Source organism: Ambystoma mexicanum, chromosome 1p, assembly GCF_040938575.1.
Source record: "Ambystoma mexicanum isolate Mex_15411 chromosome 1p, UKY_AmexF1_1, whole genome shotgun sequence".
Classification (NCBI taxonomy): Eukaryota; Metazoa; Chordata; class Amphibia; order Caudata; family Ambystomatidae; genus Ambystoma; species Ambystoma mexicanum.
In genome coordinates this window covers 236,461,146-236,472,005 of record NC_090921.1, presented here as the reverse complement: position 1 = coordinate 236,472,005, position 10,860 = coordinate 236,461,146, and the positions used below count along the sequence as shown (strand labels likewise).

Below are 10,860 nucleotides of genomic sequence, written 5' to 3'. Positions count from 1 at the left end.
AGGCACTGCTGAGATTCGAACTCAGGATCTCCTGTTTACTAGACAGGCGCTTTAACCAACTAAGCCACAGCGCCGGCTGTCTTGATGGTATTTTCACCATGTAATGATGCAGACAGTCAACAGGCACACTGCTCTGTTTCTTTGCTTTATTGTTCCGATCCAAAATGCCTTTCTGGTAAAGTTGCATACGAAGGCACGATTTCTCACAAAAGCATTCGTGTATCTGAAACTCTAGACAATACTTCCAAGGAGTTCGAATTGTGCTTTGTAGGGTTTTGCACACACTTGCTGTAACTGGCAAGAAGCACACGAAGAAAGTTTCAGAAATGTGCCAGAGTTGTTAATTTCTGATGACTTCACGAATGCGTAGAGCTCCTATTTCCTTTGGTTCATGTCGGCGCTATATTACACGCTCGCTCGAACAGCGCAGATTCTTTACCAACCGAATAGAAGAATGACTCAGATTAAAAGTCCCCATTGCATATGGACACCAAACTATTGCATTTAGAAAAAGGAGAACGCGTTATTCCACGGTGTCTGTGCTTCACCGTCTTCCCTTTGAGGGTGATTGCAATAAAAAACAGGCGTCTTATTCCCCCCTCCTTCCGAAGTCCACGTGCTCACACCACCCTACCAGACCCTCGCCTTTTTCTGGGTGCAGCCGCTCTCCGAGGAAACCTCATCCGTTCCAACGCTCAGGAAGTCTCCTCTGTGACTCATCGTTGAAAACAGGAATTTTCGTCTTACACTTTACTGGGTTGGGAGTGAGATCTCTTATCTGAATAGGGGCAATACATAGGCTGACTTTCCACAGACTTTTTTCTAACTACAAACATTGATACATTAATGCATCAAATAAACAATGCAAATTAAAAAAATAGTTTTAAAATTAACGCCCGTAGTCGGCAGGATTCGAACCTGCGCGGGGAAACCCCAATAGATTTCTAGTCTATCGCCTTAACCGCTCGGCCACGACTACTACATAGATATGCGCATCAGTACTACTTTCAAGACGTGTGATGTATGCATGCTCTCCCTCTTTTAATTATTATTGTCAATTTTCATATCTTCCTATGCTCTTTTCACCATTTTTAGGGAGTGAAGAGCAGAGTAGGTGTCACTTATAGGTGCCTGTGGACTAAACCAAATGCACAGGCACAGAGGTCCCCGCCCCTGCTTGACATTTCTGCACGACTCTGGAACCAGTCTGCTGAGAACACACTTATAGGTTGTATCCTTCCGATCTTTCTCTTCAACCACACAAAACACCTGCCCCATCACCACACGCCCACCACTGCAGTGCAGTTCTGCCTACATCTGCAAATTAAAGTCCATAGGGCATTCCTTCCATGTGGTACAATTCCAGCCTTCTCCCCCAATCACCCACCACTTCTTTGCCAAGAACACAAATTATATGAGGTAAGTGTATGCCTCTCTCCTCCAGCAACAACTTCTCGAATGGTGCGCCAAGTCTAATCGGTTTGACCCAAGACAGACTGGCTTCGTCAAGGGCGTGGGGTGCGGTGTCAACTTACTCCTATTAAATCTATTGAAAATGGAAGCCCTTCGAGTAAACTCAAAGGTCTACCTTGCATTAGTTGACCTATCGCAGGCATTCGACAGCATCAACAGAGAATTACTTTGGGAAAAGATGAGCAAGTGGAATTGTCCACCAAGCCTGTTAGCTGCCATTGTGGAACTCCATACAGACACCTCTATTAAAATTAGATTAGACCCAAAGGGAACGTTAACAGCTCCTATTGAGACATCAAGAGGTGTCAAACAAGGTTGTCCTCTGGCGGCAACAATCTTTAACTTGTTCATCTCTGATCTCAAAGACTCCATGATTGGCTTAGCTACGTTCCCACCCAAAATCCACGGCTCGCATATTGACTACTTAGTCTACGCGGATGACATCATTCTCCTGGATTCCACACCGATAGGTCTCCAACGTAAACTCATCGCTGTGGAAAAATACCTGACAGAAAACTGCCTAAATATCAACAAAGGCAAATGTGAAATCATGATATTCGAGAACCTGCGTGGAGTAAAAAATAACAAGAAAAAATTCACTTGGTACTTGAGTAAAGATCCAATCACGCTCGTGCCAAATACAACATATCTAGGCATGAGACTAAGCGCAAGCAGAAATGATGCGCCCTGGCTGGAATCTGTAAAAAGCAAATGTCGGACGCTGGCTTGCCAAGCGTCATTAATTAACAAAAGATTTGGCAAATTCTCTTTAAAGCCCACGATAAACTTCTTTCAGCAGAAAGTAGTTCCGTCCCTGATCTATGGTGGTGAAAACGCGTTTGGATGTGGGAACGAAATATGGAACTCATTGGAAAACATCTTTTGGTCCAAAGTTCTACACCTACCTAAAGGGACCTCAACATCATGTGTAAGGTACGAGCTTGGATATATTTCGATGCAAGCCAGGGTTGCTTGGAACCTCCTAAGTCTGTTCAGAAAAACTAAATTGTCCAATCCAAAGCCACAAATTGAAATTCTTCATAATTCAGACCTCAAGAAAACATCCACTATTTTGTCTCAATGGAATGAGCTGTGCTATGATGTCTTGATTAACTATGACATCTCAATCCAAATGCTAATAGAAAACCCTGATGCTGCGAAAGTGAAATTATGGAGAAATGATTGGATACACACTTGTAAACAAAGATCGACCTCGCGCACAACCCGGGAAGTTCCTCCTGAGGCAAGAGCGTATGGCACCATTCCGACCTACTTGTCTTGTTTCCCGGACGCATGGTCGAGAAAGCTATACCTACAGTTTAGGTTGAATGTTCTTCCGACCAAAGAGTATCTTTGTTTTTGGAACCTGGCATTGGCTCCGGACCCCATGTGTCGTCTGTGTAAAACTGAACATGAAACACTCAAGCACCTGACGATCAATTGTCCTGGTCTAGTGAAAGAAAGGAACATCCTTTTCGGGCCTGTGACAAAGAACTATCAGTGCCTGTCCAGGGACGACTGGTGGAAAGCCATGTTTGTAGAAACTAAAAGACCACTGCTATATGCATTAGTCATCTTTCTTCGAACTGTGAAAAATCGATTGGACAGTCTCGCGGTATCTTAGCTGGAGGAGTCATTCGACACACAACTTGACAATCTTGTACACAGACCCGAGGCTACGCAAATGAAATAATGAGATGTGGCCTCATGCTGGTTGTAAAAATCCTAAATGTGTTTTTGCTTTTTTCCTCTTTTTTTTTAAAGGTTTAAAAATAAACCATATAAAATAAAAAAAAAAAATAAAAAATATGAGGTTTCAGGGATTCTGCCATCCACCGGTAGCACAGTTGAGATATCTGGACATCTTGCTGGATACCTAGATCCTGTGTCTATAACCTTCATGTGATCCTGTGTCTATTACCTTCATGTCAACCAAAGGTTTTAGGATTAATTAATGTAACCTGGCTTAAATTGGGCTGACTAAGACCTCACTTCATTAACTTCAAGTCGTCCAGGAAATGGCTGCCAAAATCCTCCTAGGCAGGTAAGATCATGTTTCTCCAGCACCTCAGCTACATTAAACTCTCTGAGGGTCAGACGCTTCTCCAGGCAGAGAGTGGGGGGTAGATCTCTCTATCCCTTGCAGGTGCATCCCTCTGGAATGGCCTCCCTGCCCGTCTCAAACTTGAGCCGGACCACCCGAGTTCCAGGCGCAGCTCAAGACTTTCCCTTTCTCCTCTGCTTTCTCTCTCGCTCATTCTCTTTCCCTTGCTGACCGCTCATTCTCTCTCTCTTGCTGACCTGCTGTGCCAACTGGTTGCTTGGCTACCCTCAAAGTCTCACCGGGTACCAGGCTCCTCCATGATCAGTCTCCTCTGCACTGCCTCCGCGCATACCGCGCACTTAGGGGATGTAACTGTAACCCTACAGTCCCCTGCCTCCTTGCACTTACCCAGAGCCGCGCTGCCACGGATGCACTTACTCAGAGCAATGCTGCCCTGATTGCACTTCCCCTTTCCCTCTCACTGGCACTACCCCCCTCTCCCTTCCACCTGCACTTTGCGTTGTCATACTTGCACAATCTGAATGACACAAGGCCTAGTAAGATTGTCTTGTCCTCCCTCTGTCTTCCGGTTTGGGTCTACTTGGTTCAATATATTTGACTTTACCAATTTGACCTAGTTCTTTTTGGTTGGTTATTTGGTCTTAAATGCGGAGGGAGAAACTGTGCAACCCCTCCCCCACTCCCTCCCACCTTAACCGTTTCGCTTACCCTTCCCCATATATTTTATTTAATTTGACAGAAAAAACGATCAAAGAAATTCTGTCAAATCAAAAAGATCAAACGTTTTTCGGCCACGTATGCCAATACCCTGTCTTCCCTCCCTTGTCTTGTCACGCCTTGTGTAGAGGCGCGTTATGAATGAAATATCATATTATCATATCAGCATTGCAGTCTCCCTACTGTTTACCAGTCACGGCGCAGATTCAGTTTAAGATTCCCTTGTGCATGGAGTAATTCACAACTAAGGTACCGATTTTCTATATAATGGGTTAATCAGTTATGTTCTAGCAAACAACCGTAGAATTGCCTCTCAGGGTCTTCCTCACGATTTGGGCTTTAGAACAGAGGAGGTGGACCTTTTTCAGTTAAGTCCTCAGTCCTTTTCAACTCTGTTTCATTGCTTTACACTGGTCTCTGGTTGGTCTCAGATTTGGTCAAACCTTAAGACATTCCCTTTTCCCCTCCCTGCTAGTTGGTACTTGTGAAGGATTGCAATCTGGCCCTGTTATACCTGTCCAAAAAACAGATACGATACCAACCATCTCGAACATTGCGCTCAGTTGATTAACTATTGTTGGTTGTTCCGCCCTCCCAATGCGTCTCATGGGGAGATAGACGGTTCGGGGTATACGGACCCAGTCTCTGGAATAGTCTTCCTTGGGATCTCAGGAAGAAGAAAATACTTATCCAGTTCCATAAATCACTGAACATGTTTCTCTTCAAATAACCAATTTAAGATTGGCGATGGCTGGAATATGCATTCATGTCTGAAGTAATGGAGCTCACCCACCCAAACCATCTCCGCCTAGATGCAGTTCATTATGCTCAGTCCGCGCAGTGTAAATATTTCAATCAATCAATTAATCCGGCACGGGTAAAAGCGTTTGCTTTTTTGATTTTTTATTAGTAATAAAATGATGCAGGTAATTCCACCTCAGAAATGGGGTTCTGATAACCAGAGCCCCTTTCATCAAACTCCAGGCCAAAAGCATAGTGTACTTCTGTGCCCTGCTGCATCAGTATCCAGATCTGTAGCGCCTACTCTCCAGTGGCACAGAGCATGTTCAAAGATCACAGGTGCCGTCTTCACAACTGGGATGACAGCAAAGTACGTTCAGTATAATGTTTGAATTTAAAATCTGCACCTCTGTTCCAAACAACATAATTGTGAATAACTATCATCATGGTGGTAGTTTAATCTATAAACATATTCCATACCTGAGTTGGGGTATGGAGGCTGATCATTCACATAATTATTGAAGCAATATCTGGTCTGTATCATACATATGTCAACACTGTGAGCCAAGGCCAGCCACGAACAGGCTATCCGTATTCCTCAGAAAGCCTGTCAGGAAAAAGCCTGACAAGCTGTTTGTTGGATGTTCAACAAATAAAGGCTACTGGAGAAAAGGAAGCTAAGGTAGATCGCTGTTTTGCTGGGCTTTTGACAATATGGGGCATTATTGTGGAGCGCAGTGCGTTTAAGACCAAAGTCCGAGACTTGAAAAGAGAGTAATTTTCTCCGTCCCTTTAGAGTAACTTTCTTCGTCCCAGCTAGAGCCCAGCTGATCCTAAGCCTGCGTTTGCATTTGTTTTTCTCCTATAATTTGCAGCGATCTTCGTGGTGACTTTTGAAAGGTATAACTTGCACTGCCTAAACAGGAGTAAGCCAGAGGCCCCCATACCTGTGCTCAGTGAGAAGCCTTGTAACCCTTGGGGTCAAATAAAACAAAGATCTATAAGAACGCGAGCGACACCTGGAATGAGACACGGTCGCCTAGGCCTGTCAAACTCCATCTATATTTAAAAGTGTCTTCGTTCGTGCATGTGAAACTGTGTATCTCATTTGTGCTCTTCGCTCTCTGATGGCAACACAGTACCTCTATAAGGATAAGCAGAGCAGGGGTAAGGGGTAGTCGGACTCTGGGTGCCTCTCGAGCCGCTCGGGTTTGCCTCCTCTGTCTGTGCTGGTGACTCTTGAGTAGGCTTTTGACTGAGCTAAATGCACCTGGCGGTTGATGAAAAATTATTTGAACATTAATTCTGCTACATTTGGTGCTGCTTTTTTCTAGAAACGTCTAAACATATTTCCCTTTTAAATTACTTTTATCTGTTTGATATATATTTTTGTATGTTGGTTACTCTCATTTTGCAAACTTTTAGCAAGATTAGTAGCACATTGGTATTGCTTTTTAATAACATTTTATCTTTACAAAATTTATCTTGACAAAATGGCAACTTTACCTGTTTCTGGGGGACAGTCAGCCCCTGAAAAATGGAGTCGGTGGGAAGTCTCAAAGACAACCCTGTGCCACTGCACTGAAGGTGCTGTGTAACACACATACAAATTGGTGCTCATAGGGTAGGTGAGGCTCCAGTGCCCAAGATCACACAAAAGTGAAAACACACACAGCACAACACATGTAAGAGTGGGTAAAAAGGCTCACACTCTTACCAGGTGAAAAAAAATAAACTCTAGAAGAAGGCATAGTTGTATGCAGAGCGGTAGCAGTAACAGAACATCACAAACCAGAAAAGGGATGCAAACCTCTCTGGCCAAAGCTTGCCAAACTACTGACATAGGTTGAAGATAGAGGAGGCCCAGTACAGATAGTGCCTCTGGCAAGTGCAGAACTGTGCTTCAGAAACAATGGCACAAGAAAAGTTGGAGAGAATCAACAGTGCGGTCGAATCTTCGATGTACCAGGAATGAAGGATGGGACAGTAGTAATAATGGACCACTACTGGGCTTGTGGATCCAGAGCTTATATGAAGCTACCCAAGGACTGGGGAGGACTTTGTTCGATGGTGATTATTCATGTTCCAGCATTAGTGATTCCGAAAAGTGACTTAACATTGGAAAGTTTATAAAGGTTGACGCTCATCTAAGGAAGACGAGATCACTTGGATTTCTCAATCGAACAAAGAGGGAGAACTATTTCTCAGCTAAATCAATAGAAGCTTTCGTTGCTATGCCGTATGAACACCGACTGTTCAGTCAGACTTCAGCGATATTCATGACAATCTTCATGCCAAGGATCCAGACGATGGCAAAAGCTAAATGGTTACAGATAACCAGCTGAGAGCTCCTGCAGTGTATTCAACACTACCATAAAGGTAAAATATGTGTGATCAGGATAATAATCACACAATTTAAGAAGACAATAAAGAAAGCAGTAGGAATGAAGATCATGATCGATGTTGAATCTGGATTTGAACCCCTAAGAGCTGATTTATGAAGAAATCAGAGACTATATAAAAGCCAGTATTCATGCACCTGAGGGAATGAAGTTCTTGTATCCAAGAGACCACAAGAATTATGTGGGAAGATGGATCTATTGCAGCCCGAGTGGACAGTGCAGCCACATGATCTGGAGGGTTGACGACCATGTAAAATAAGCAGGATCTTTGAAAGGTGTAACGAAGATATGGACTCCAAAGAAACACTTCAAGAGAGGATGTCTAGGTGCGGTGATTGGTGAGAGCGTGGTCGATGAATCAACCAGAGAGGGGGGGGGGGTGGGGGAGTGTAGAGGAGGAGCCAAAAGCCTCTACCTGAAGTCCCACCCATAACCTACCTATATGTTGGGAACCGGAAATAGCGACAAAAGAGACACCTGTAATGATGCCTATAACACAAGCAGCCTTTGAAGCAAAGTATCAATTAAGGAGACCATTCTTTATGTATCCACAAAAAGCTGATAGTCTCTTGGGAAGGATCCCTGAAGAGCATGTTAAGACAGATGAAAGAAGAGACTGGTGAGGTCACATGATGCAAAGTGACGCACCTAAGAACAGATGACAAAAGAAAAGGTGAATAGACCATATAGAATCTGATGATGAAACAAAGAATCGAGTGACCCTTTACGTACGGAATGAAGATTCCATGTGAGAAGAGCATAGAAGAAAATGAAAAACCATTTCTGTACAGATGCAGGAACCTAAGTAGATTTAAGTATTCATGAAGGCTGGCTATACGTAGTGAATAGAATGCAGGCGATGCCGCCAAGGTATACATATGCATAGGAATCTGGAAGTTCCACATCGTATTATAGCAAACTGAAAATCCTGTGAATGGAAGAACTGAAAGTGTGGCGCAGTAGAATAAGCCTGGTTGGTGATGGAAGGACAATCGAGAAGGTCTGCCTGGCCCAGTGTCAAGGATTGGGGCAGTCAAGAAAATGGTTATCTATCATGGAAAGATTCAATGAACAAGAGGTGAGAGCTGAGCTCCTGTTAAGATGCGGAGGAAATATAATGAGTGCCACGTTTTATTCATTTAATACCATTAAATACAACAAAGGAGCTCAAAATGTCATCTCCAGTCACATGGTCAGAAGGAAATAGACTTTGGGCAAGCTATGCCGAGACTATAAGATAAGGCCATGCTCACATTCCCTTCTATTCCCAGGAGCAGTGATACTTGCAAGGCCAAGTTCCAAAGACTATTCTCATGGCAGACAGCTTGAGTTATGATGGATGATGGGCTAACTGGGTGGGGAGGCATGGTCAAGTCCAACCCAACAGCACCTGGAGTACCAGCTTGCGTGCTGCTAACGAGTGGATCCAGAAGGGTACAAGCGTGCCAACCAATTATAGAGGGTCACGTATCAAAGAGCCCTATAGTTTAGAGACCCAATGAGACGTTGTGTATTTGATGACGCTCGCAATGACTTGCACTAGGGGTGGGAAGAGTTGTCCAGCTGGCAGTAGAGACCCAATCACAACCCCATACCCCATAAGACTGGGGCAGCATCCTATCCTATCTACAAAGTGACTATATGCTCCAATGGGGCCCTCACAACATAAGAATCATCGACATTTTGTAAATCGATCCACAGCTCCGTCCGAGCAATATGCCTACACCGCCCTAGGTGGGAGAGGGGAGGGAGGAGGGAAATGTTAAGACTTGTTGATATTGTTATTGATACACCATGTTTGTTTAATTGAACAAAAAAAAACATACGTTTAAAAAAAAAGAAAAGAAAAAGAAAAAAGGATCTGAGCCCGGCTGAGGGTGAACACCCAAATTCAGTGCTGGAAAAGGAAAATAACATTTTGGTGTTTTTGTGTACCAAGCCCTCTGAATCGAGAGACTTGCAAGAAGTAAAACGACTTGGACACAGAAGGTCTTGAACTGTGAAATTGGAACTGTATCCTCGTGCCGCAGAAGCGAGAGTGTGTGCTTTGCTCGAGTGAACCGTCTTGTCCCGTGCAGCAGCCTGAACATCCTGACTTATCATTTTGTGAACACTTCTTTCTTTTTCATGAACATTACCCCACCTTATTTTGTAAATAAGTGGTAAGGATTGGCAACAGGTTTTGTAGTATAGGGGCTTTTATGTTGACAAGACTCCACTAGGACTACATTATTATTATTTGTTGGTCGTAGCTTACTCCCATTTGTAGATTTAGGTTAGATAGGCGTTTAGCTCACCTTTGTGAAAGTTCAATAAACACCCTTGAACTGTGGTCACTTGTGTCTGTCTTACTATTGCCACCATGCGTTCCTTACAGTCAGCTCTGTCTGTGTTTCCCCATTGTTCGGAGCCTGCGACTCTGAATTTCCATCTACCCTTCAATTGGCCAGTACTTCAAAGGACCCTTCGACCTCAAGATAGAGTAGTTTTTTCCCTGAAAAGGGGGTTTCCTACTTTATTGGCTCTGCGTTCAGTGGACTGGAAGAGGCTCTCACCAACAGACACCATTATTAAGATCTAAGGTAAGACGTGATCTTGACACTACATCAGGAATGGGTTTCTGGAACACCTGATCAATTGGAAGAATAGAGGCATGCTTTGTGCTAACAAACCATTAAAACATGGAAAACTGATCCAGTCCATTGATGATTTGGTGACCTCTAATGGGATGACCATTTATTGAAAAGAAAAAAAAAGATTAGCGGTCATTCCAAAATAGAGGGCCCGGATAAGGCTGGGTGAAGAGCTGTCTGCCATGCCAGTGCACCGCAAAGGCAGAGGGCCCCACACCATTACAGACAACACACATAACCGACGGACCATGGGATCGGGTTGCAGTCGACTTCTATGGACCACTAGAGTCAGGGGAATACTTAATAGTCTTTATCGACAAAGACTCCAGGTTTTGCATTGTAAAGAAGGTCACATGAACAGCATACCTCCAAGTGGCAGCCACCTTCAATGAGGTACTAAGTGAATTGGGCATACCTCGGATAATCAAATCAGATAACGGTCCCCCGTTTAACAGACACAATTTCTCCACATTTGCGAAACATATGGAATTTACCCACCAAAAGATCACGCCACAATGGATCCAGGCGAAAGGAATGGCGGAACGCTTCATGGCGTCAATCAAAAAGACGATACAAAGAGCAATCATAGAGGAACCAACCCGCACCAGGCCCTATGCAGGATGCTCAGGGACTATCGCAATACACCCCATGAAGCGACCAATAAGGCACCGGAACAGTTGATGTGAAAGGGGCCCTTAGGGGTCCCTCGCGATATGGAAACAAGGCAATAACCATACACGAAAGGATGCGCCAGACACGAGGTTCAAATTCCCAAAGCTAGGGTTTATTGCAAGCAAAACAGTCCCAATTGGCCAACTGTGGTCTCACG

General features: G+C 44.0%; 2 non-coding genes across 2 annotated transcripts; both read right to left on the bottom strand.

The window, feature by feature from the left end:
• Positions 1–74, bottom strand: TRNAT-AGU (transfer RNA threonine (anticodon AGU)). The gene has a single exon. It is a non-coding gene; the product is annotated as a tRNA-Thr (tRNA).
• An 823-nt stretch (positions 75–897) lies between these two features.
• TRNAS-AGA (transfer RNA serine (anticodon AGA)) lies at positions 898–979 on the bottom strand. Its single transcript has one exon. It is a non-coding gene; the product is annotated as a tRNA-Ser (tRNA).
• Positions 980–10,860: the final 9,881 nt, after the last annotated feature.